This window comes from Ascidiella aspersa, chromosome 3, assembly GCF_963924565.1.
Source record: "Ascidiella aspersa chromosome 3, kaAscAspe10.2, whole genome shotgun sequence".
Lineage (NCBI taxonomy): Eukaryota > Metazoa > Chordata > Ascidiacea > Phlebobranchia > Ascidiidae > Ascidiella > Ascidiella aspersa.
Genome location: NC_139449.1, coordinates 31,596,980 through 31,616,471, shown reverse-complemented (window position 1 = coordinate 31,616,471; position 19,492 = coordinate 31,596,980). Strand labels below are relative to the sequence as shown.

The 19,492-nt window shown below is 38.6% G+C and overlaps 66 non-coding genes across 66 annotated transcripts; all 66 read right to left on the bottom strand.

The window, feature by feature from the left end:
- Window positions 1–125: 125 nt before the first annotated feature.
- Window positions 126–197, bottom strand: Trnae-uuc (transfer RNA glutamic acid (anticodon UUC)). Its single transcript has one exon. It is a non-coding gene; the product is annotated as a tRNA-Glu (tRNA).
- Window positions 198–590: 393 nt separating this feature from the next.
- Trnae-cuc (transfer RNA glutamic acid (anticodon CUC)) lies at window positions 591–662 on the bottom strand. The gene has a single exon. It is a non-coding gene; the product is annotated as a tRNA-Glu (tRNA).
- Window positions 663–748: 86 nt separating this feature from the next.
- Window positions 749–819, bottom strand: Trnae-uuc (transfer RNA glutamic acid (anticodon UUC)). The gene has a single exon. It is a non-coding gene; the product is annotated as a tRNA-Glu (tRNA).
- Window positions 820–1,246: 427 nt separating this feature from the next.
- Window positions 1,247–1,318, bottom strand: Trnae-cuc (transfer RNA glutamic acid (anticodon CUC)). The gene has a single exon. It is a non-coding gene; the product is annotated as a tRNA-Glu (tRNA).
- Window positions 1,319–1,405: 87 nt separating this feature from the next.
- Window positions 1,406–1,477, bottom strand: Trnae-uuc (transfer RNA glutamic acid (anticodon UUC)). The gene has a single exon. It is a non-coding gene; the product is annotated as a tRNA-Glu (tRNA).
- Window positions 1,478–1,657: 180 nt separating this feature from the next.
- On the bottom strand, window positions 1,658–1,730 carry Trnak-uuu (transfer RNA lysine (anticodon UUU)). Its single transcript has one exon. It is a non-coding gene; the product is annotated as a tRNA-Lys (tRNA).
- Window positions 1,731–1,907: 177 nt separating this feature from the next.
- Trnae-cuc (transfer RNA glutamic acid (anticodon CUC)) lies at window positions 1,908–1,979 on the bottom strand. Its single transcript has one exon. It is a non-coding gene; the product is annotated as a tRNA-Glu (tRNA).
- A 180-nt stretch (window positions 1,980–2,159) lies between these two features.
- Trnak-uuu (transfer RNA lysine (anticodon UUU)) lies at window positions 2,160–2,232 on the bottom strand. The gene has a single exon. It is a non-coding gene; the product is annotated as a tRNA-Lys (tRNA).
- Window positions 2,233–2,407: 175 nt separating this feature from the next.
- Window positions 2,408–2,479, bottom strand: Trnae-cuc (transfer RNA glutamic acid (anticodon CUC)). Its single transcript has one exon. It is a non-coding gene; the product is annotated as a tRNA-Glu (tRNA).
- Window positions 2,480–2,566: 87 nt separating this feature from the next.
- Window positions 2,567–2,638, bottom strand: Trnae-uuc (transfer RNA glutamic acid (anticodon UUC)). Its single transcript has one exon. It is a non-coding gene; the product is annotated as a tRNA-Glu (tRNA).
- A 734-nt stretch (window positions 2,639–3,372) lies between these two features.
- Trnae-cuc (transfer RNA glutamic acid (anticodon CUC)) lies at window positions 3,373–3,444 on the bottom strand. The gene has a single exon. It is a non-coding gene; the product is annotated as a tRNA-Glu (tRNA).
- Window positions 3,445–3,531: 87 nt separating this feature from the next.
- Window positions 3,532–3,603, bottom strand: Trnae-uuc (transfer RNA glutamic acid (anticodon UUC)). Its single transcript has one exon. It is a non-coding gene; the product is annotated as a tRNA-Glu (tRNA).
- A 180-nt stretch (window positions 3,604–3,783) lies between these two features.
- Trnak-uuu (transfer RNA lysine (anticodon UUU)) lies at window positions 3,784–3,856 on the bottom strand. The gene has a single exon. It is a non-coding gene; the product is annotated as a tRNA-Lys (tRNA).
- Window positions 3,857–4,033: 177 nt separating this feature from the next.
- On the bottom strand, window positions 4,034–4,105 carry Trnae-cuc (transfer RNA glutamic acid (anticodon CUC)). The gene has a single exon. It is a non-coding gene; the product is annotated as a tRNA-Glu (tRNA).
- Window positions 4,106–4,285: 180 nt separating this feature from the next.
- On the bottom strand, window positions 4,286–4,358 carry Trnak-uuu (transfer RNA lysine (anticodon UUU)). The gene has a single exon. It is a non-coding gene; the product is annotated as a tRNA-Lys (tRNA).
- Window positions 4,359–4,533: 175 nt separating this feature from the next.
- On the bottom strand, window positions 4,534–4,605 carry Trnae-cuc (transfer RNA glutamic acid (anticodon CUC)). Its single transcript has one exon. It is a non-coding gene; the product is annotated as a tRNA-Glu (tRNA).
- Window positions 4,606–4,944: 339 nt separating this feature from the next.
- Window positions 4,945–5,017, bottom strand: Trnak-uuu (transfer RNA lysine (anticodon UUU)). Its single transcript has one exon. It is a non-coding gene; the product is annotated as a tRNA-Lys (tRNA).
- Window positions 5,018–5,194: 177 nt separating this feature from the next.
- Window positions 5,195–5,266, bottom strand: Trnae-cuc (transfer RNA glutamic acid (anticodon CUC)). Its single transcript has one exon. It is a non-coding gene; the product is annotated as a tRNA-Glu (tRNA).
- A 180-nt stretch (window positions 5,267–5,446) lies between these two features.
- Trnak-uuu (transfer RNA lysine (anticodon UUU)) lies at window positions 5,447–5,519 on the bottom strand. Its single transcript has one exon. It is a non-coding gene; the product is annotated as a tRNA-Lys (tRNA).
- A 175-nt stretch (window positions 5,520–5,694) lies between these two features.
- Trnae-cuc (transfer RNA glutamic acid (anticodon CUC)) lies at window positions 5,695–5,766 on the bottom strand. The gene has a single exon. It is a non-coding gene; the product is annotated as a tRNA-Glu (tRNA).
- Window positions 5,767–5,853: 87 nt separating this feature from the next.
- Trnae-uuc (transfer RNA glutamic acid (anticodon UUC)) lies at window positions 5,854–5,925 on the bottom strand. Its single transcript has one exon. It is a non-coding gene; the product is annotated as a tRNA-Glu (tRNA).
- Window positions 5,926–6,104: 179 nt separating this feature from the next.
- Trnak-uuu (transfer RNA lysine (anticodon UUU)) lies at window positions 6,105–6,177 on the bottom strand. The gene has a single exon. It is a non-coding gene; the product is annotated as a tRNA-Lys (tRNA).
- A 175-nt stretch (window positions 6,178–6,352) lies between these two features.
- Window positions 6,353–6,424, bottom strand: Trnae-cuc (transfer RNA glutamic acid (anticodon CUC)). The gene has a single exon. It is a non-coding gene; the product is annotated as a tRNA-Glu (tRNA).
- Window positions 6,425–6,511: 87 nt separating this feature from the next.
- Window positions 6,512–6,583, bottom strand: Trnae-uuc (transfer RNA glutamic acid (anticodon UUC)). The gene has a single exon. It is a non-coding gene; the product is annotated as a tRNA-Glu (tRNA).
- A 180-nt stretch (window positions 6,584–6,763) lies between these two features.
- On the bottom strand, window positions 6,764–6,836 carry Trnak-uuu (transfer RNA lysine (anticodon UUU)). Its single transcript has one exon. It is a non-coding gene; the product is annotated as a tRNA-Lys (tRNA).
- A 178-nt stretch (window positions 6,837–7,014) lies between these two features.
- Trnae-cuc (transfer RNA glutamic acid (anticodon CUC)) lies at window positions 7,015–7,086 on the bottom strand. The gene has a single exon. It is a non-coding gene; the product is annotated as a tRNA-Glu (tRNA).
- Window positions 7,087–7,425: 339 nt separating this feature from the next.
- Trnak-uuu (transfer RNA lysine (anticodon UUU)) lies at window positions 7,426–7,498 on the bottom strand. Its single transcript has one exon. It is a non-coding gene; the product is annotated as a tRNA-Lys (tRNA).
- Window positions 7,499–7,676: 178 nt separating this feature from the next.
- Window positions 7,677–7,748, bottom strand: Trnae-cuc (transfer RNA glutamic acid (anticodon CUC)). The gene has a single exon. It is a non-coding gene; the product is annotated as a tRNA-Glu (tRNA).
- Window positions 7,749–7,835: 87 nt separating this feature from the next.
- On the bottom strand, window positions 7,836–7,907 carry Trnae-uuc (transfer RNA glutamic acid (anticodon UUC)). The gene has a single exon. It is a non-coding gene; the product is annotated as a tRNA-Glu (tRNA).
- A 180-nt stretch (window positions 7,908–8,087) lies between these two features.
- On the bottom strand, window positions 8,088–8,160 carry Trnak-uuu (transfer RNA lysine (anticodon UUU)). Its single transcript has one exon. It is a non-coding gene; the product is annotated as a tRNA-Lys (tRNA).
- Window positions 8,161–8,337: 177 nt separating this feature from the next.
- On the bottom strand, window positions 8,338–8,409 carry Trnae-cuc (transfer RNA glutamic acid (anticodon CUC)). The gene has a single exon. It is a non-coding gene; the product is annotated as a tRNA-Glu (tRNA).
- A 180-nt stretch (window positions 8,410–8,589) lies between these two features.
- Trnak-uuu (transfer RNA lysine (anticodon UUU)) lies at window positions 8,590–8,662 on the bottom strand. Its single transcript has one exon. It is a non-coding gene; the product is annotated as a tRNA-Lys (tRNA).
- A 175-nt stretch (window positions 8,663–8,837) lies between these two features.
- On the bottom strand, window positions 8,838–8,909 carry Trnae-cuc (transfer RNA glutamic acid (anticodon CUC)). The gene has a single exon. It is a non-coding gene; the product is annotated as a tRNA-Glu (tRNA).
- Window positions 8,910–8,996: 87 nt separating this feature from the next.
- On the bottom strand, window positions 8,997–9,068 carry Trnae-uuc (transfer RNA glutamic acid (anticodon UUC)). The gene has a single exon. It is a non-coding gene; the product is annotated as a tRNA-Glu (tRNA).
- A 393-nt stretch (window positions 9,069–9,461) lies between these two features.
- On the bottom strand, window positions 9,462–9,533 carry Trnae-cuc (transfer RNA glutamic acid (anticodon CUC)). Its single transcript has one exon. It is a non-coding gene; the product is annotated as a tRNA-Glu (tRNA).
- Window positions 9,534–9,620: 87 nt separating this feature from the next.
- Trnae-uuc (transfer RNA glutamic acid (anticodon UUC)) lies at window positions 9,621–9,692 on the bottom strand. Its single transcript has one exon. It is a non-coding gene; the product is annotated as a tRNA-Glu (tRNA).
- A 180-nt stretch (window positions 9,693–9,872) lies between these two features.
- Trnak-uuu (transfer RNA lysine (anticodon UUU)) lies at window positions 9,873–9,945 on the bottom strand. Its single transcript has one exon. It is a non-coding gene; the product is annotated as a tRNA-Lys (tRNA).
- Window positions 9,946–10,279: 334 nt separating this feature from the next.
- Trnae-uuc (transfer RNA glutamic acid (anticodon UUC)) lies at window positions 10,280–10,351 on the bottom strand. The gene has a single exon. It is a non-coding gene; the product is annotated as a tRNA-Glu (tRNA).
- A 180-nt stretch (window positions 10,352–10,531) lies between these two features.
- On the bottom strand, window positions 10,532–10,604 carry Trnak-uuu (transfer RNA lysine (anticodon UUU)). Its single transcript has one exon. It is a non-coding gene; the product is annotated as a tRNA-Lys (tRNA).
- Window positions 10,605–11,405: 801 nt separating this feature from the next.
- On the bottom strand, window positions 11,406–11,477 carry Trnae-uuc (transfer RNA glutamic acid (anticodon UUC)). The gene has a single exon. It is a non-coding gene; the product is annotated as a tRNA-Glu (tRNA).
- Window positions 11,478–12,049: 572 nt separating this feature from the next.
- Window positions 12,050–12,121, bottom strand: Trnae-cuc (transfer RNA glutamic acid (anticodon CUC)). The gene has a single exon. It is a non-coding gene; the product is annotated as a tRNA-Glu (tRNA).
- An 87-nt stretch (window positions 12,122–12,208) lies between these two features.
- Trnae-uuc (transfer RNA glutamic acid (anticodon UUC)) lies at window positions 12,209–12,280 on the bottom strand. The gene has a single exon. It is a non-coding gene; the product is annotated as a tRNA-Glu (tRNA).
- Window positions 12,281–12,460: 180 nt separating this feature from the next.
- Window positions 12,461–12,533, bottom strand: Trnak-uuu (transfer RNA lysine (anticodon UUU)). The gene has a single exon. It is a non-coding gene; the product is annotated as a tRNA-Lys (tRNA).
- Window positions 12,534–12,708: 175 nt separating this feature from the next.
- On the bottom strand, window positions 12,709–12,780 carry Trnae-cuc (transfer RNA glutamic acid (anticodon CUC)). The gene has a single exon. It is a non-coding gene; the product is annotated as a tRNA-Glu (tRNA).
- An 87-nt stretch (window positions 12,781–12,867) lies between these two features.
- Window positions 12,868–12,939, bottom strand: Trnae-uuc (transfer RNA glutamic acid (anticodon UUC)). The gene has a single exon. It is a non-coding gene; the product is annotated as a tRNA-Glu (tRNA).
- A 589-nt stretch (window positions 12,940–13,528) lies between these two features.
- Trnae-uuc (transfer RNA glutamic acid (anticodon UUC)) lies at window positions 13,529–13,600 on the bottom strand. The gene has a single exon. It is a non-coding gene; the product is annotated as a tRNA-Glu (tRNA).
- A 393-nt stretch (window positions 13,601–13,993) lies between these two features.
- Window positions 13,994–14,065, bottom strand: Trnae-cuc (transfer RNA glutamic acid (anticodon CUC)). Its single transcript has one exon. It is a non-coding gene; the product is annotated as a tRNA-Glu (tRNA).
- An 87-nt stretch (window positions 14,066–14,152) lies between these two features.
- Window positions 14,153–14,224, bottom strand: Trnae-uuc (transfer RNA glutamic acid (anticodon UUC)). Its single transcript has one exon. It is a non-coding gene; the product is annotated as a tRNA-Glu (tRNA).
- A 180-nt stretch (window positions 14,225–14,404) lies between these two features.
- On the bottom strand, window positions 14,405–14,477 carry Trnak-uuu (transfer RNA lysine (anticodon UUU)). Its single transcript has one exon. It is a non-coding gene; the product is annotated as a tRNA-Lys (tRNA).
- A 175-nt stretch (window positions 14,478–14,652) lies between these two features.
- Window positions 14,653–14,724, bottom strand: Trnae-cuc (transfer RNA glutamic acid (anticodon CUC)). The gene has a single exon. It is a non-coding gene; the product is annotated as a tRNA-Glu (tRNA).
- A 339-nt stretch (window positions 14,725–15,063) lies between these two features.
- On the bottom strand, window positions 15,064–15,136 carry Trnak-uuu (transfer RNA lysine (anticodon UUU)). Its single transcript has one exon. It is a non-coding gene; the product is annotated as a tRNA-Lys (tRNA).
- Window positions 15,137–15,314: 178 nt separating this feature from the next.
- On the bottom strand, window positions 15,315–15,386 carry Trnae-cuc (transfer RNA glutamic acid (anticodon CUC)). The gene has a single exon. It is a non-coding gene; the product is annotated as a tRNA-Glu (tRNA).
- An 87-nt stretch (window positions 15,387–15,473) lies between these two features.
- Window positions 15,474–15,545, bottom strand: Trnae-uuc (transfer RNA glutamic acid (anticodon UUC)). Its single transcript has one exon. It is a non-coding gene; the product is annotated as a tRNA-Glu (tRNA).
- A 428-nt stretch (window positions 15,546–15,973) lies between these two features.
- On the bottom strand, window positions 15,974–16,045 carry Trnae-cuc (transfer RNA glutamic acid (anticodon CUC)). Its single transcript has one exon. It is a non-coding gene; the product is annotated as a tRNA-Glu (tRNA).
- An 87-nt stretch (window positions 16,046–16,132) lies between these two features.
- Trnae-uuc (transfer RNA glutamic acid (anticodon UUC)) lies at window positions 16,133–16,204 on the bottom strand. Its single transcript has one exon. It is a non-coding gene; the product is annotated as a tRNA-Glu (tRNA).
- A 427-nt stretch (window positions 16,205–16,631) lies between these two features.
- Window positions 16,632–16,703, bottom strand: Trnae-cuc (transfer RNA glutamic acid (anticodon CUC)). The gene has a single exon. It is a non-coding gene; the product is annotated as a tRNA-Glu (tRNA).
- Window positions 16,704–17,293: 590 nt separating this feature from the next.
- On the bottom strand, window positions 17,294–17,365 carry Trnae-cuc (transfer RNA glutamic acid (anticodon CUC)). The gene has a single exon. It is a non-coding gene; the product is annotated as a tRNA-Glu (tRNA).
- Window positions 17,366–17,452: 87 nt separating this feature from the next.
- Trnae-uuc (transfer RNA glutamic acid (anticodon UUC)) lies at window positions 17,453–17,524 on the bottom strand. The gene has a single exon. It is a non-coding gene; the product is annotated as a tRNA-Glu (tRNA).
- A 178-nt stretch (window positions 17,525–17,702) lies between these two features.
- Trnak-uuu (transfer RNA lysine (anticodon UUU)) lies at window positions 17,703–17,777 on the bottom strand. The gene has a single exon. It is a non-coding gene; the product is annotated as a tRNA-Lys (tRNA).
- A 175-nt stretch (window positions 17,778–17,952) lies between these two features.
- Trnae-cuc (transfer RNA glutamic acid (anticodon CUC)) lies at window positions 17,953–18,024 on the bottom strand. Its single transcript has one exon. It is a non-coding gene; the product is annotated as a tRNA-Glu (tRNA).
- A 178-nt stretch (window positions 18,025–18,202) lies between these two features.
- Trnak-uuu (transfer RNA lysine (anticodon UUU)) lies at window positions 18,203–18,275 on the bottom strand. The gene has a single exon. It is a non-coding gene; the product is annotated as a tRNA-Lys (tRNA).
- Window positions 18,276–18,453: 178 nt separating this feature from the next.
- Trnae-cuc (transfer RNA glutamic acid (anticodon CUC)) lies at window positions 18,454–18,525 on the bottom strand. Its single transcript has one exon. It is a non-coding gene; the product is annotated as a tRNA-Glu (tRNA).
- An 87-nt stretch (window positions 18,526–18,612) lies between these two features.
- Trnae-uuc (transfer RNA glutamic acid (anticodon UUC)) lies at window positions 18,613–18,684 on the bottom strand. The gene has a single exon. It is a non-coding gene; the product is annotated as a tRNA-Glu (tRNA).
- A 178-nt stretch (window positions 18,685–18,862) lies between these two features.
- On the bottom strand, window positions 18,863–18,937 carry Trnak-uuu (transfer RNA lysine (anticodon UUU)). Its single transcript has one exon. It is a non-coding gene; the product is annotated as a tRNA-Lys (tRNA).
- A 174-nt stretch (window positions 18,938–19,111) lies between these two features.
- Window positions 19,112–19,183, bottom strand: Trnae-cuc (transfer RNA glutamic acid (anticodon CUC)). Its single transcript has one exon. It is a non-coding gene; the product is annotated as a tRNA-Glu (tRNA).
- Window positions 19,184–19,270: 87 nt separating this feature from the next.
- Window positions 19,271–19,342, bottom strand: Trnae-uuc (transfer RNA glutamic acid (anticodon UUC)). The gene has a single exon. It is a non-coding gene; the product is annotated as a tRNA-Glu (tRNA).
- Window positions 19,343–19,492: the final 150 nt, after the last annotated feature.

The following is a 19,492-nucleotide window of genomic DNA, read 5'->3' as shown; positions in this document are numbered from 1 at the left end:
GTGAGAGCCAGGCATCCTAACCACTAGACCATGTTGGCGATGTCTTTGCTCAGTACAGGGATATTTGAAACAAATACACAATATTTATCTCGGCAGTTGAAGGTCTTTTAGTAACAAAGAAATAATTCCCAGACCGGGAAATGAACCCAGGCCGCCTGGGTGAAAGCCAGGAATCCTAACCACTAGACCATCTGGGAGACGGTGACTACTTACAACGAGAGGTATGAAGCAAATACCATCATTCAAAAATCAATTTCAATAGTTTCCTTTTTAAATCGCAAAGGAATTAAGACAGATCATCCTAAACAAAATCTGCTTATATACGAAAAAAAATTCTCAAAATACACATTTTATTTAGAAATTTGTAATAAAATTTGCGCCCGATAAGGGACTACCGACTGAGCTAACCGGGCGTTGAAAAATGTTCATTTCTCTCAAAATAAGTGTATTGCCGACGAAAAACGGTCACAAAATGAGCTATAAAAGAGGGTAAACCATAGTTGAATCAACAGTAAGAATCTTAGTTTATATTTGCAAAGAGGCAAATTGTGGTAGTAGGGGGATACTAGTTCAGTTCAAAAGAAAAAAGTTTCCCAGAGCGGGAATTGAACCCGGGCTGCCTGGGTGAGAGCCAGGAATCCTAACCACTAGACCATCTGGGAGAGGTCTTTGCTCAGTACAGGGATATTTGAAACCAATACACAAGATTTATCTCGGCAGTTGAAGGTCTTTAGTCACAAAGAAATAATTCCCAGACCGGGAATTGAACCCGGGCCGCCTGGGTGAAAGCCAGGAATCCTAACACTAGACCATCTGGGAGACGGTGACTACTTACAACGAGAGGTATGAAGCAAATACCATACTTAAAAAATCTATTTCAATAGTTCCGTTTTGAATTGTAAAGGAATTAATACAGATGATCCTAAACAAGATTTGCTCATATACGAACAAAAATTCTCAAAATACAAATTTTATTTAGAAACTTGTAATAAAATTTGCGCCCGATAAGAGACTTATAACCTTGACCGTTGGATTAAAAGTCCAACGCTCTACCGACTGAGCTAACCGGGCGTTGATAAATGTTTATTTCTCTCAAGATAAGTGTATTGCTGACAAAAACCGGTCACATAATGAGCTATAAAAGAGGTTAAACCAACGTTGCATCAACAGTAAGAATTTTAGTTTATATTTGCATAGAGGCACAATGTGGTAGTAGGGATACTAGTTCAGTTTAAAAGAAAAAAGTTTCCCAGACCGGGAATTGAACCTGGGCCGCCTGGGTGAGAGCCAGGAATCCTAACCACTAGACCATCTGGGAGATGTCTTTGCTCAGGACAGGGATATTTAAAACCAATACACAATATTTATGTAGGCAGTTGAAGATTTTTTAGTAACAAAGAATAAATTCCCAGACCGGGAATTGAACCCGGGACGCCTGGGTGAAAGCCAGGAATCCTAACCACTAGACCATCTGGGAGACGTTGACTAATTACAACGAGAGGTATGAAGCAAATACCATACTTAAAAAATCTATTTCAATAGTTTCGTTTTTAAATCGAAAAGGAATTAATACAGATGATCCTAAACAAGATCTGCTCATATACGAACAAAAATTCTCAAAATTCTGATTTTATTTAGAAACTTGTAATAAAATTTGCGCCCGATAAGGGACTTGAACCCTTGACCGTTGGATTAAAAGACCAACGCTCTACCGACTGAGCTAACCGGGGGTTAAGAAATTTTTATTTCTCTCAAAATAAGTGTATTGCCGACAAAATACGGTCACATAATGAGCTATAAAAGAGGGTAAACCATCGTTGTGTCAACAGTAAGAATCTTAATTTATATTTGCATAGAGGCACACTGTGGTAGTAGGGGGATACTAGTTCAGTTCAAAAGAAAAAAATTTCCCAGACCGGGAATTGAACCCTGGTCGCCTGGGTGAGAGCCAGGAATCCTAACCACTAGACCATCATGGAGACCTTGACTTCTTACAACGAGAGGTATGAAGCAAATACCATACTTAAAAAATAAATTTCAATAGTTTTGTTTTTAAATCGTAAAGGAATTAATACAGATGATCCTAAACAAGATCTGCTCATAAACAAACAAAAATTCTCAAAATTCTAATTTTATTTAGAAATTTGTAATAAAATTTGCGCACGATAAGGGAATTGAACCCTTGACCGTTGGATTAAAAGTCCAACGCTCTACCGACTGAGCTAACCGGGCGTTGAGAAATGTTTATTTGTCTCAAGATAAGTGTATTGCCGACAAAAACCGGTCAGATAATGAGCTATAAGAGAGGGTAAACCATCGTTGCATCAACAGTAAGAATCTTAGTTTATATTTGCATAGAGGCACAATGTGGTAGTAGGGATACTAGTTCAGTTTAAAAGAAAAAAGTTTCCCAGACCGGGAATTGAACCCGGGCCGTCTGGGTGAGAGCCAGGAATCCTAACCACTAGACCATCTGGGAGATGTCTTTGCTCAGTACAGGGATATTTGAAACCAATACACAATATTTATCTCGGCAGTTAAAGGTTTTTTAGTAACAAAGAAATAATTCCCAGACCGGGAATTGAACCCGGGCCGCCTGGGTGAAAGCCAGGAATCCTAACCACTAGACCATCTGGGAGACGTTGACTAATTACAACGAGAGGTATGAAGCAAATACCATACTTACAAAATCTATTTTAATAGTTTCGTTTTTAAATCGTAAAGGAATTAATACAGATGATCCTAAACAAGATCTGCTCATATACGAACAAAAATTCTCAAAATTCAAATTTTATTTAGAACTTGTAATAAAATTTGCGCCCGATAAGGGACTTGAACCTTGATATTTGAAACCTATACACAATATTCATCTTGGCAGTTGAAGGTCTTTTAGTAACAAAGAAATAATTCCCAGACCGGGAATTGAACCCGAGCCGCCTGGGTGAAAACAAGGAATCCTAACCACTAGACCATCTGGTAGACGTTGACTACTTACAACGAGAGGTATGAAGCAAATACCATCATTCAAAAATCAATTTCAATAGTTTCCTTTTTAAATCGTAAAGGAATTAAGACAGATCATCCTAAACAAAATCTGCTCATATACGAACAAAAATTCTCAAAATTCAAATTTTATTTAGAAATTTGTAATAAGATTTGCGCCCGATAAGGGACTACCGACTGAGCTAACCGGGCGTTGAGAAATGTTTATTTCTCTCAAAATAATTTAATTGCCGACAAAAAACGGTCACATAATGAGCTATAAAAGAGGGTAAACCATCGTTGCATCAATAGTAAGAATCTTAGTTTATATTTGCAAAGAGGCAAATTGTGGTAGTAGGGGGATACTAGTTCAGTTCAAAAGAAAAAAGTTTCCCAGACCGGGAATTGAATCCGGGCTGCCTGGGTGAGAGCCAGGAATCCTAACCACTAGACCATCTGGGAGATGGCTTTGCTCAGTACATGGATATTTGAAACCAATACACAATATTTTTCTCGGCAGTTAAAGGTTTTTTAGTAACAAAGAAATAATTCCCAGACCGGGAATTGAACCCGGGCCGCCTGGGTGAAAGCCAGGAATCCTAACCACTAGACCATCTGGGAGACGTTGACTAATTACAACGAGAGGTAGGAAGCAAATACCATACTTAAAAAATCAATTTCAATAGTTTCGTTTTTAAATCGTAAAGGAATTAATACAGATGATCCTAAAAAAGATCTGCTCATATACGAACAAAAATTCTCAAAATTTAAATTTTATTTAGAAACTAGTAATAAAATTTGCGCCCGATGCGGGACTTGAACCCTTGACCGTTGGATTAAAAGTCCAACGCTCTACCGACTGAGCTAACCGGGCGTTTAGAAATGTTTATTTCTCTCAAGATAAGTGTATTGCCGACAAAAACCGGTCACATAATGAGCTATAAAAGAGGGTAAACCATCGTTACATCAACAGTAAGAATCTTAGTTTATATTTGCATAGAGGCACACTGTGGTAGTAGGGGGATACTAGTTCAGTTCAAAAGAAAAAAATTTCCCAGACCGGGAATTGAACCCGGGTCGCCTGGGTGAGAGCCAGGAATCCTAACCACTAGACCATCATGGAGACCTTGACTTCTTACAACGAGAGGTATGAAGCAAATACCATACTTAAAAAATCAATTTCAATAGTTTTGTTTTTAAATCGTAAAGGAATTAATACAGATGATCCTAAACAAGATCTGCTCATAAACAAACAAAAATTCTCAAAATTCTAATTTTATTTAGAAATTTGTAATAAAATTTGCGCACGATAAGGGACTTGAACCCTTGACCGTTGGATTAAAAGTCCAACGCTCTACCGACTGAGCTAACCGCGCGTTGAGATATGTTTATTTGTCTCAAGATAAGTGTATTGCCGACAAAAACCGGTCAGATAATGAGCTATAAGAGAGGGTAAACCATCGTTGCATCAACAGTAAGAATCTTAGTTTATATTTGCATAGAGGCACAATGTGGTAGTAGGGATACTAGTTCAGTTTAAAAGAAAAAAGTTTCCCAGACCGGGAATTGAACCCGGGCCGTCTGGGTGAGAGCCAGGAATCCTAACCACTAGACCATCTGGGAGATGTCTTTGCTCAGTACAGGGATATTTGAAACCAATACACAATATTTATCTCGGCAGTTAAAGGTTTTTTAGTAACAAAGAATTAATTCCCAGACCGGGAATTGAACCAGGGCCGCCTGGGTGAAAGCCAGGAATCCTAACCGCTAGACCATCTGGGAGACGTTGACTAATTACAACGAGAGGTATGAAGCAAATACCATTCTTAAAAAATCAATTTCAATAGTTTTCGTTTTGAATTGTAAAGGAATTGAGACAGATTATCCTACACAAAATCTGCTCATATTCGAACAAAAATTCTCAAAATACAAATTTTATTTAGAAATTTGTAATAAAATTTGCGCCCGATAAGGGACTTGAACCCTTGACCGTTGGATTAAAAGTCCAACGCTCTACCGACTGAGCTAACCGGGCGTTAAGAAATTTTTATTTCTCTCAAAATAAGTGTATTGCCGACAAAATACGGTCACATAATGAGCTATAAAAGAGGGTAAACCATCGTTGTGTCAACAGTAAGAATCTTAGTTTATATTTGCATAGAGGCACACTGTGGTAGTAGGGGGATACTAGTTCAGTTCAAAAGAAAAAAATTTCCCAGACCGGGAATTGAACCCGGGCCGCCTGGGTGAGAGCCAGGAATCCTAACCACTAGACCATCATGGAGACCTTGACTACTTACAACGAGAGGTATGAAGCAAATACCATACTTAAAAAATCAATTTCAATAGTTTTGTTTTTAAATCGTAAAGGAATTAATACAGATGATCCTAAACAAGATCTGCTCATAAACAAACAAAAATTCTCAAAATTCTAATTTTATTTAGAAATTTGTAATAAAATTTGCGCCCGATAAGGGACTTGAACCCTTGACCGTTGGATTAAAAGTCCAACGCTCTACCGACTGAGCTAACCGGGCGTTGAGAAATGTTTATTTCTCTCAAGATAAGTGTATTGCCGAAAAAAACCGGTCAGATAATGAGCTATAAGAGTGGGTAAACCATCGTTGCATCAACAGTAAGAATCTTAGTTTATATTTGCATAGAGGCACAATATGGTAGTAGGGATACTAGTTCAGTTTAAAAGAAAAAAGTTTCCCAGACCGGGAATTGAACCCGGGCCGCCTGGGTGAGAGCCAGGAATCCTAACCACTAGACCATCTGGGAGATGTCTTTGCTCAGTACAGGGATATTTGAAACCAATACACAATATTTATCTCGGCAGTTAAAGGTTTTTTAGTAACAAAGAAATAATTCCCAGACCGGGAATTGAACCCGGGCCGCCTGGGTGAAAGCCAGGAATCCTAACCACTAGACCATCTGGGAGACGTTGACTAATTACAACGAGATGTATGAAGCCAATACCATACTTAAAAAATCTATTTCAATAGTTTCGTTTTTAAATCGTAAAGGAATTAATACAGATGATCCTAAACAAGATCTGCTCATATACGAACAAAAATTCTCAAATTTCAAATTTTATTTAGAACTTGTAATAAAATTTGCGCCCGATAAGGGACTTGAACCCTTAAGCTTTGGATTAAAAGTCCAACGCTCTACCGACTGAGCTAACCGGGCGTTGAGAAATGTTTATTTCTCTCAAGATAAGTGTATTGCCGACAAAAACCGGTCAGATAATGAGCTATAAAAGAGGGCAAACCATCGTTGCATCAACAGTAAGAATCTTAGTTTATATTTGCATAGAGGCACAATGTGGTAGTAGGGATACTAGTTCAGTTTAAAAGAAAAAAGTTTCCCAGACCGGGAATTGAACCCGGGCTGCCTGGGTGAGAGCCAGGAATCCTAACCACTAGACCATCTGGGAGATATCTTTGCTCAGTACAGGGATATTTGAAAACAATACACAATATTTATCTCGGCAGTTAAAGGTTTTTTAGTAACAAAGAAATAATTCCCAGACCGGGAATTGAACCCGGGCCGCCTGGGTGAAAGCCAGGAATCCTCACCACTAGACCATCTGGGAGAGGTTGACTAATTACAACGAGAGGTATGAAGCAAATACCATACTTAAAAAATCTATTTCAATAGTTTCGTTTTTAAATCGAAAAGTAATTAATACAGATGATCCTAAATAAGATCTGCTCATATACGAACAAAAATTCTCAAAATTCTGATTTTATTTAGAAACTTGTAATAAAATTTGCGCCCGATAAGGGACTTATACCCTTGACCGTTGGATTAAAAGTCCAACGCTCTACCGACTGAGCTAACCGGGCGTTGAGAAATGTTTTATTTCTCTCAAAATAAGTGTATTGCCGACAAACAACGGTCACATAATGAGCTATAAAAGAGGGTAAACCATCGTTGCATCAACAGTAAGAATCTTAGTTTATATTTGCATAGAGGCAAATTGTGGTAGTAGGGGGATACTAGTTCAGTTTAAAAGAAAAAAGTTTCCCAGACCGGGAATTGAACCTGGGCCGCCTGGGTGAGAGCCAGGAATCCTAACCACTAGACCATCTGGGAGATGTCTTTGCTCAGGACAGGGATATTTGAAACCAATACACAATATTTATCTCGGCAGTTAATGATTTTTTAGTAACAAAGAATAAATTCCCAGAACGGGAATTGAACCCGGGACGCCTGGGTAAAAGCCAGGAATCCTAACCACTAGACAATCTGGGAGACGGTGACTACTTACAACGAGAGGTGTGAAGGAAATACCATACTTAAAAAATCTATTTCAATAGTTTCCTTTTTAAATCGTAAAGGAATTAAGACAGATCATCCTAAACAAAATCTGCTCATCTACGAACAAAAATTCTCAAAATTCAAATTTTATTTAGAAATTTGTTATAAAATTTGCGCCCGATAAGGGACTTGAACCCTTGACCGTTGGATTAAAAGTCCAACGCTCTACCGACTGAGCTAACCGGGCGTTCAGAAATGTTTTATTTCTCTCAAAATAAGTGTATTGCCGACAAACAACGGTCACATGATGAGCTATAAAAGAGGGTAAACCATCGTTGCATCAACAGTAAGAATCTTAGTTTATATTTGCATAGAGGCAAATTGTGGTAGTAGGGGGATACTAGTTCAGTTTAAAAGAAAAAAGTTTCCCAGACCGGGAATTGAACCCGGGCCGCCTGGGTGAGAGCCAGGAATCCTAACCACTAGACCATCTGGGAGATGTCTTTGCTCAGTACAGGGATGTTTGAAACCAATACACAATATTTATCTCGGCAGTTAAAGGTTTTTTAGTAACAAAGAATTAATTCCCAGACCGGGAATTGAACCCGGGCCGTCTGGGTGAAAGCCAGGAATCCTAACCGCTAGACCATCTGGGAGACGTTGACTAATTAAAACGAGAGGTATGAAGCAAATACCATACTTAAAAAATCAATTTCAATAGTTTTCGTTTTGAATTGTAAAGGAATTGAGACAGATTATCCTACACAAAATCTGCTCATATTCGAACAAAAATTCTCAAAATACAAATTTTATTTAGAAATTTGTAATGAAATTTGCGCCCGATAAGGGACTTGAACCCTTGACCGTTGGATTAAAAGACCAACGCTCTACCGACTGAGCTAACCGGGCGTTAAGAAATTTTTATTTCTCTCAAAATAAGTGTATTGCCGACAAAATACGGTCACGTAATGAGCTATAAAAGAGGGTAAACCATCGTTGTGTCAACAGTAAGAATCTTAGTTTATATTTGCATAGAGGCACACTGTGGTAGTAGGGGGATACTAGTTCAGTTCAAAAGAAAAAAATTTCCCAGACCGGGAATTGAACCCGGGCCGCCTGGGTGAGAGCCAGGAATCCTAACCACTAGACCATCATGGAGACCTTGACTTCTTACAACGAGAGGTATGAAGCAAATACCATACTTAAAAAATCAATTTCAATAGTTTTGTTTTTAAATCGTAAAGGAATTAATACAGATGATCCTAAACAAGATCTGCTCATAAACAAACAAAAATTCTCAAAATTCTAATTTTATTTAGAAATTTGTAATAAAATTTGCGCACGATAAGGGACTTGAACCCTTGACCGTTGGATTAAAAGTCCAACGCTCTACCGACTGAGCTAACCGGGCGTTGAGAAATGTTTATTTGTCTCAAGATAAGTGTATTGCCGACAAAAACCGGTCAGATAATGAGCTATAAGAGAGGGTAAACCATCGTTGCATCAACAGTAAGAATCTTAGTTTATATTTGCATAGAGGCGCAATGTGGTAGTAGGGATACTAGTTCAGTTTAAAAGAAAAAAGTTTCCCAGACCGGGAATTGAACCTGGGCCGCCTGGGTGAGAGCCAGGAATCCTAACCACTAGACCATCTGGGAGATGTCTTTGCTCAGTACAGGGATATTTGAAACCAATACACAATATTTATCTCGGCACTTAAAGGTTTTTTAGTAACAAAGAAATAATTCCCAGACCGGGAATTGAACCCGGGCCGCCTGGGTGAAAGCCAGGAATCCTAACCACTAGATCATCTGGGAGACGTTGACTAATTACAACGAGAGGTATGAAGCAAATACCATACTTAAAAAATCTATTTTAATAGTTTCGTTTTTAAATCGTAAAGGAATTAATACAGATGATCCTAAACAAGATCTGCTCATATACGAACAAAAATTCTCAAAATTCAAATTTTATTTAGAAATTTGTAATAAGATTTGCGCCCGATAAGGGACTACCGACTGAGCTAACCGGGCGTTGAGAAATGTTTATTTCTCTCAAAATAATTTAATTGCCGACAAAAAACGGTCACATAATGAGCTATAAAAGAGGGTAAACCATCGTTGCATCAACAGTAAGAATCTTAGTTTATATTTGCAAAGAGGCAAATTGTGGTAGTAGGGGGATACTAGTTCAGTTCAAAAGAAAAAAGTTTCCCAGACCGGGAATTGAATCCGGGCTGCCTGGGTGAGAGCCAGGAATCCTAACCACTAGACCATCTGGGAGATGTCTTTGCTCAGTACATGGATATTTGAAACCAATACACAATATTTTTCTCGGCAGTTAAAGGTTTTTTAGTAACAAAGAAATAATTCCCAGACCGGGAATTGAACCCGGGCCGCCTGGGTGAAAGCCAGGAATCCTAACCGCTAGACCATCTGGGAGACGTTGACTAATTACAACGAGAGGTATGAAGCAAATACCATACTTAAAAAATCAATTTCAATAGTTTTCGTTTTGAATTGTAAAGGAATTGAGACAGATTATCCTACACAAAATCTGCTCATATTCGAACAAAAATTCTCAAAATACAAATTTTATTTAGAAATTTGTAATAAAATTTGCGCCCGATAAGGGACTTGAACCCTTAAGCTTTGGATTAAAAGTCCAACGCTCTACCGACTGAGCTAACCGGGTGTTGAGAAATGTTTATTTATCTCAAGATAAGTGTATTGCCGACAAGAACCGGTCACATAATGAGCTATAAAAGAGGGTAAACCATCGATGCATCAACAGTAAGAATCTTAGTTTATATTTGCATAGAGGCACAATGTGGTAGTAGGGATACTAGTTCAGTTTAAAAGAAAAAAGTTTCTTAGACCAGGAATTGAACCCGGACCGCCTGGGTGAAAGCCAGGAATCCTAACCACTAGACCATCTGGGAGATGTCTTTGCTCAGTACAGGGATATTTGAAACCAATACAAAATAATTTTCTCGGCAGTTAAAGGTTTTTTAGTAACAATGAAATAATTCCCAGACCGGGAATTGAACCCGGGCCGCCTGGGTGAAAGCCAGGAATCCTAACCACTAGACCATCTGGGAGACCGTGACTACTTACAACGTGAGGTATGATGCAAATACCATACTTAAAAAATAAATTTCAATAGTTTCCTTTTTAAATCGTAAAGGAATTAATACAGATCATCCTAAACAAAATCTGCTCATATACGAACAAAAACTCTCAAAATACAAATTTTATTTAGAAATTTGTAATAAAATTTGCGCCCGATAAGGGACTTGAACCCTTGACCGTTGGATTAAAAGTCCAACGCTCTACCGAGTGAGCTAACCGGGCGTTGAAAAATCATTCTTTCACTCAAATTAATTGTATTGCCGACCAAAAACTGTCATAAAATGAGCTATAAAAGAGGTTAAACCATCGTTGCATCAACAGTAAGAATCTTAGTTTATAATTGCATAGAGGCAAATTGTGGTAGTAGGGGGATACTAGTTCAGTTCAAAAGAAAAAATTTTCCCAGAACGGGAATTGAACCTGGGCCGCCTGGGTGAGAGCCAGGAATCGTAACCACTAGACCATCTTGGAGATGTATTTGCTCAGTACAGGGATATTTGAAACCAATACACAAGATTCATCTTGGCAGTTGAAGGTCTTTTAGTAACAAAGAAATAATTCCCAGACCGGGAATTGAACCCGAGCCACCTGGGTGAAAGCAAGGAATCCTAACCACAAGACCATCTGGTAGACGTTGACTACTTACAACGAGAGGTATGAAGCAAATACCATCATTCAAAAATCAATTTCAATAGTTTCCTTTTTAAATCGTAAAGGAATTAAGACAGATCATCCTAAACAAAATCTGCTCATATACGAACAAAAATTCTCAAAATACAAATTTTATTTAAAAATTTGTAATAAAATTTGCGCCCGATAAGGGACTACCGACTGAGCTAACCGGGCGTTGAGAAATGTTTATTTCTTTCAAAATAAGTTAATTGCCGACAAAAAACGGTCAGATAATGAGCTATAAAAGAGGGTAAACCATCGTTGCATCAATAGTAAGAATCTTAGTTTATATTTGCAAAGAGGCAAATTGTGGTAGTAGGGGGATACTAGTTCAGTTCAAAAGAAAAAAGTTTCCCAGACCGGGAATTGAACCCGGGCCGCCTGGGTGAAAGCCAGGAATCCTAACCACTAGACCATCTGGGAGACGTTGACTAATTACAACGAGAGGTATAACCTATACACAATATTTATCTCGGCAGTTAAAGGTTTTTTAGTAACAAAGAATTAATTCCCAGACCGGGAATTGAACCCGTGCCGCCTGGGTGAAAGCCAGGAATCCTAACCACGAGACCATCTGGGAGACGTTGACTAATTACAACGAGAGGTATGAAGCAAATAAATCAATTTCAATAGTTTCGTTTTTAAATCGTAAAAGAATTAATACAGATGATCCTAAACAAGATCTGCTCATATACGAACAAAAATTCTCAAAATTCAAATTTTATTTAGAAACTTGTAATAAAATTTGCGCCGATAAGGGACTTGAACCCTTGACCTCTGGATTAAAAGTCCAACTATCTACCGACTGAGCTAACCGGGCGTTGAGAAATGTTTATTTCTCTCAAGATAAGTTTATTGCCGACAAAAACCGGTCATATAATGAGCTATAAAAGAGGGCAAACCATCGTTGCATCAACAGTAAGAATCTTAGTTTATATTTGCATAGAGGCACAATGTGGTAGTAGGGATAATAGTTCAGTTTAAAAGAAAAAAGTTTCCCAGACCGGGAATTGAACCCGGGCCGCCTGGGTGAGAGCCAGGAATCCTAACCACTAGACCATCTGGGAGATGTCTTTGCTCAGTACAGGGATGTTTGAAACCAATACACAATATTTATCTCGGCAGTTAAAGGTTTTTTAGTAAGAAAGAATTAATTCCCAGACCGGGAATTGAACCCGGGCCGCCTGGGTGAAAGCCAGGAATCCTAACCACCAGACCATCTGGGAGACGTTGACTAATTACAACGAGAGGTATGAAGCAAATACCATACTTAAAAAATCAATTTCAATAGTTTCGTTTTTAAATCGTAAAGGAATTAATACAGATGATCCTAAACAAGATCTGCTCATATACGAACAAAAATTCTCAAAATTCAAATTTTATTTAGAAACTTGTAATAAAGTTTGCGCACGATAAGGGACTTGAACCCTTGACCGTTGGATTAAAAGTCCAACGCTCTACCGACTGAGCTAACCGGGCGTTGAGATATGTTTATTTCTCTCAAGATAAGTGTATTGCCGACAAAAACCGGTCAGATAATGAGCTATAAAAGAGGGCAAACCAACGTTGCATCAACTGTAAGAATCTTAGTATATATTTGCATAGAGGCACAATGTGGTAGTAGGGATACTAGTTCAGTTTAAAAGAAAAAAGTTTCCCAGACCGGGAATTGAACCCGGGCCGCCTGGGTGAGAGCCAGGAATCCTAACCACTAGACCATCTGGGAGATGTCTTTGCTCAGTACAGGGATATTTGAAACCAATACACAATATTTATCTCGGCAGTTAAAGGTTTTTTAGTAACAAAGAAATAATTCCCAGACCGGGAATTGAATCCGGGCCGCCTGGGTGAAAGCCAGGAATCCTAACCACTAGACCATCTGGGAGACGTTGACTGATTACAACGAGAGGTATGAAGCAAATACCATACTTAAAAAATCTATTTCAATAGTTTCCTTTTTAAATCGCAAAGGAATTAAGACAGATCATCCTAAACAAAATCTGCTCATCTACGAACAAAAATTCTCAAAATACAAATTTTATTTAGCAATTTGTTATAAAATTTGCGCCTGATAAGGGACTTGAACCCTTGACCGTTGGATTAAAAGTCCAACTATCTACCGACTGAGCTAACCGGGCGTTGAGAAATGTTTATTTCTCTCAAGATAAGTGTATTGCCGACAAAAACCGGTCAGATAATGAGCTATAAAAGAGGGTAAACCATCGTTGCATCAACAGTAAGAATCTTAGTTTATATTTGCATAGAGGTACATTGTGGTAGTAGGGGGATACTAGTTCAGTTCGAAAGAAAAAAGTTTCCCAGACCGGGAATTGAACCCGAGCCTCTTTGGTGAGAGCCAGGCATCCTAACCACTAGACCATGTTGGCGATGTCTTTGTTCAGTACAGGGATATTTGAAACCAATACACAATATTTATCTCGGCAGTTGAAGGTCTTTTAGTAACAAAGAAATAATTCCCAGACCGGGAAATGAACCCAGGCCGCCTGGGTGAAAGCCAGGAATCCTAACCACTAGACCATCTGGGAGACGGTGACTACTTACAACGAGAGGTATGAAGCAAATACCATCATTCAAATATCAATTTCAATAGTTTCCTTTTTAAATCGCAAAGGAATTAAGACAGATCATCCTAAACAAAATCTGCTCATATACGAAAAAAAATTCTCAAAATACAAATTTTATTTAGAAATTTGTAATAAAATTTGCGCCCGATAAGGGACTACCGACTGAGCTAACCGGGCGTTGAAAAATGTTCATTTCTCTCAAAATAAGTGTATTGCCGACGAAAAACGGTCACAAAATGAGCTATAAAAGAGGGTAAACCATAGTTGAATCAACAGTAAGAATCTTAGTTTATATTTGCAAAGAGGCAAATTGTGGTAGTAGGGGGATACTAGTTCAGTTCAAAAGAAAAAAGTTTCCCAGACCGGGAATTGAACCCGGGCTGCCTGGGTGAGAGCCAGGAATCCTAACCACTAGACCATCTGGGAGAGGTCTTTGCTCAGTACAGGGATATTTGAAACCAATACACAAGATTTATCTCGGCAGTTGAAGGTCTTTTAGTCACAAAGAAATAATTCCCAGACCGGGAATTGAACCCGGGCCGCCTGGGTGAAAGCCAGGAATCCTAACCACTAGACCATCTGGGAGACGTTGACTACTTACAACGAGAGGTGTGAAGCAAATACCATACTTAAAAAATCTATTTCAATAGTTTCCTTTTTAAATCGTAAAGGAATTAAGACAGATCATCCTAAACAAAATCTGCTCATCTACGAACAAAAATTCTCAAAATACAAATTTTATTTAGAAATTTGTTATAAAATTTGCGCCCGATAAGGGACTTGAACCCTTGACCGTTGGATTAAAAGTCCAACGCTCTACCGACTGAGCTAACCGGGCGTTGAGAAATGTTTATTTCTCTCAAGATAAGTGTATTGCCGACAAAAACCGGTCAGATAATGAGCTATAAAAGAGGGCAAACCATCGTTGCATCAACAGTAAGAATCTTAGTTTATATTTGCATAGAGGCACAGTGTGGTAGTAGGGATACTAGTTCAGTTTAAAAGAAAAAAGTTTCCCAGACCGGGAATTGAACCCGGGCCGCCTGGGTGAGAGCCAGGAATCCTAACCACTAGACCATCTGGGAGATGTCTTTGCTCAGGACAGGGATATTTGAAACCAATACACAATATTTATCTCGGCAGTTAAAGATTTTTTAGTAACAAAGAATAAATTCCCAGAACGGGAATTGAACCCGGGACGCCTGGGTGAAAGCCAGGAATCCTAACCACTAGAGAATCTGGGAGACGGTGACTACTTACAACGAGAGGTGTGAAGCAAATACCATACTTAAAAAATCTATTTCAATAGTTTCCTTTTCAAATCGTAAAGGAATTAAGACAGATCATCCTAAACAAAATCTGCTCATCTACGAACAAAAATTCTCAAAATACAAATTTTATTTAGAAATTTGTTATAAAATTTGCGCCCGATAAGGGACTTGAACCCTTGACCGTTGGATTAAAAGTCCAACGCTCTACCGACTGAGCTAACCGGGCGTTGAGAAATGTTTTATTTCTCTCAAAATAAGTGTATTGCCGACAAACAACGGTCACATAATGAGCTATAAAAGAGGGTAAACCATCGTTGCATCAACAGTAAGAATCTTAGTTTATATTTGCATAGAGGCAAATTGTGGTAGTAGGGGGATACTAGTTCAGTTTAAAAGAAAAAAGTTTCCCAGACCGGGAATTGAACCCGGGCCGCCTGGGTGAGAGCCAGGAATCCTAACCACTAGACCATCTGGGAGATGTCTTTGCTCAGTAGAGGGATGTTTGAAACCAATACACAATATTTATCTCGGCAGTTAAAGGTTTTTTAGTAACAAAGAATTAATTCCCAGACCGGGAATTGAACCCGGGCCGCCTGGGTGAAAGCCAGGAATCCTAACCACTAGACCATCTGGGAGACGTTGACTAATTACAACGAGAGGTATGAAGCAAATACCATACTTAAAAAATCAATTTCAATAGTTTCGTTTTTAAATCGTAAAAGAAATAATACAGATGATCCTAAACAAGATCTGCTCATATACGAACAAAAATTCTCAAAATTCAAATTTTATTTAGAAACTTGTAATAAAATTTGCGGCCGATAAGGGACTTGAACCCTTGACCATTGGATTAAAAGTCCAACTATCTACCGACTGAGCTAACCGGGCGTTGAGAAATGTTTATTTCTCTCAAGATAAGTGTATTGCCGACAAAAACCGGTCAGATAATGAGCTATAAAAGAGGGCAAACCATCGTTGCATCAACAGTAAGAATCTTAGTTTATATTTGCATAGAGGCACAATGTGGTAGTAGGGATACTAGTTCAGTTTAAAAGAAAAAAGTTTCCCAGACCGGGAATTGAACCCGGGCCGCCTGGGTGAGAGCCAGGAATCCTAACCACTAGACCATCTGGGAGATGTCTTTGCTCAGTACAGGGATATTTGAAACCAATACACAATATTTATCTCGGCAGTGAAAGGTTTTTTAGTAACAAAGAAATAATTCCCAGACCGGGAATTGAACCCGGGCCGCCTGGGTGAAAGCCAGGAATCCTAACCACTAGACCATCTGGGAGATGTTGACTAATTACAACGAGAGGTATGAAGCAAATACCATACTTAAAAAAATCTATTTCAATAGTTCCGTTTTGAATTGTAAAGGAATTAGTACAGATGATCCTAAACAAGATTAGCTCATATACGAACAAAAATTCTCAAAATACAAATTTTATTTAGAAACTTGTAATAAAATTTGCGCCCGATAAGAGACTTATAACCTTGACCGTTGGATTAAAAGTCCAACGCTCTACCGACTGAGCTAACCGGGCGTTGAGAAATGTTTATTTCTCTCAAGATAAGTGTATTGCCGACAAAACCCGGTCACATAATGAGCTATAAAAGAGGTTAAACCAACGTTGCATCAACAGTAAGAATCTTAGTTTATATTTGCATAGAGGCACAATGTGGTAGTAGGGATACTAGTTCAGTTTAAAAGAAAAAGTTTCCCAGACCGGGAATTGAACCTGGGCCGCCTGGGTGAGAGCCTGGAATCCTAACCACTAGACCATCTGGGAGATGTCTTTGCTCAGGACAGGGATATTTAAAACCAATACACAATATTTATCTCGGCAGTTAAAGATTTTTTAGTAACAAAGAATAAATTCCCAGAATGGGAATTGAACCCGGGACGCCTGGGTGAAAGCCAGGAATCCTAACCACTAGACCATCTGGGAGACGGTGACTACTTACAACGAGAGGTGTGAAGCAAATACCATACTTAAAAAATCTATTTCAATAGTTTCCTTTTTAAATCGTAAAGGAATTAAGACAGATCATCCTAAATAAAATCTGCTCATCTACGAACAAAAATTCTCAAAATACAAATTTTATTTAGAAATTTGTTATAAAATTTGCGTCCGATAAGGGACTTGAACCCTTGACCGTTGGATTAAAAGTCCAACGCTCTTCCGACTGATCTAACCGGGCGTTGAGAAATGTATTATTTCTCTCAAAATAAGTGTATTGCCGACAAACAACGGTCACATAATGAGCTATAAAAGAGGGTAAACCATCGTTGCATCAACAGTAAGAATCTTAGTTTATATTTGCATAGAGGCAAATTGTGGTAGTAGGGGGATACTAGTTCAGTTTAAAAGAAAAAAGTTTCCCAGACCCGGAATTGAACCCGGGCCGCCTGGGTGAGAGCCAGGAATCCTAACCACTAGACCATCTGGGAGATGTCTTTGCTCAGTACAGGGATGCTTGAAACCAATACACAATATTTATCTCGGCAGTTAAAGGTTTTTTAGTAACAAAGAATTAATTCCCAGACCGGGAATTGAACCCGGGCCGCCTGGGTGAAAGCCAGGAATCCTAACCACTAGACCATCTGGGAGACGTTGACTAATTACAACGAGAGGTATGAAGCAAATACCATACTTAAAAAATCAATTTCAATAGTTTCGTTTTTAAATCGTAAAGGAATTAATACAGATGATCCCAAACAAGATCTGCTCATATACGAACAAAAATTCTCAAAATTCAAATTTTATTTAGAAACTTGTATTACAATTTGCGGCCGATAAGGGACTTGAACCCTTGACCGTTGGATTAAAAGTCCAACGCTCTACCGACTGAGCTAACCGGGCGTTGAGAAATGTTTATTTCTCTCAAGATAAGTGTATTGCCGACAAAAACCGGTCAGATAATGAGCTATAAAAGAGGGCAAACCATCGTTGCATCAACAGTAAGAATCTTAGTTTATATTTGCATAGAGGCACAATGTGGTAGTGGGGATACTAGTTCAGTTTAAAAGAAAAAAGTTTCCCAGACGGGGAATTGAACCCGGGCCGCCTGGGTGAGAGCCAGGAATCCTAACCACTAGACCATCTGGGAGACGTTGACTAGTTACAACGAGAGGTATGAAGCAAATACCATACTTAAAAAATCAATTTCAATAGTTTTGTTTTTAAATCGTAAAGGAATTAATACAGATGATCCCAAACAAAATCTGCTCATAAACAAACAAAAATTCTCAAAATTCTAATTATTTAGAAACTAGTAATAAAATTTGCGCCCGATAAGGGACTTGAACCCTTGATCGTTGGATTAAAAGTCCAACGCTCTACCGACTGAGCTAACCGGGCGTTGAAAAATGTTTTATTTCTCTCAAAATAAGTGTATTGCCGACAAACAACGGTCACATAATGAGCTATAAAAGAGGGTAAACCATCGTTGCATCAACAGTAAGAATCTTAGTTTATATTTTCATAGAGGCAAATTGTGGTAGTAGGGGGATACTAGTTCAGTTTAAAAGAAAAAAGTTTCCCAGACCGGCAATTGAACCCGGGCCGCCTGGGTGAGAGCCAGGAATCCTAACCACTAGACCATCTGGGAGATGTCTTTGCTCAGTACAGGGATGTTTGAAACCAATACACAATATTTATCTCGGCAGTTAAAGGTTTTTTAGTAACAAAGAATTAATTCCCAGACCGGGAATTGAACCCGGGCCGCCAGGGTGAAAGCCAGGAATCCTAACCACTAGACCATCTGGGAGACCTTGACTAATTACAACGAGAGGTATGAAGCAAATACCATACTTAAAAAATCAATTTCAATAGTTTCGTTTTTAAATCGTAAAGGAATTAATACAGATGATCCTAAACAAGATCTGCTCATATACGAACAAAAATTCTCAAAATTCAAATTTTATTTAGAAACTTGTAATAAAATTTGCGGCCGATAAGGGACTTGAACCCTTGACCGTTGGATTAAAAGTCCAACGCTCTACCGACTGAGCTAACCGGGCGTTGAGAAATGTTTATTTCTCTCAAGATAAGTGTATTGCCGACAAAAACCGGTCACATAATGAGCTATAAAAGAGTTAAACCAACGTTGCATCAACAGTAAGAATCTTAGTTTATATTTGCATAGAGGCACAATGTGGTAGTAGGGATACTAGTTCAGTTTAAAAGAAAAAAGTTTCCCAGACCGGGAATTGAACCTGGGCCGCCTGGGTGAGAGCCAGGAATCCTAAACACTAGACCATCTGGGAGATGTCTTTGATCAGGACAGGGATATTTGAAACCAATACACAATATTTATCTCGGCAGTTAAAGATTTTTTAGTAACAAAGAATAAATTCCCAGACCGGGAATTGAACCCGGGACGCCTGGGTGAAAGCCGGGAATCCTAACCACTAGACCATCTGGGAGACGGTGACTACTTACAACGAGAGGTGTGAAGCAAATACCATACTTAAAAAATCTATTTCAATAGTTTTGTTTTTAAATCGTAAAGGAATTAAGACAGATCATCCTAAACAAAATCTGCTCATCTACGAACAAAAATTCTCAAAATACAA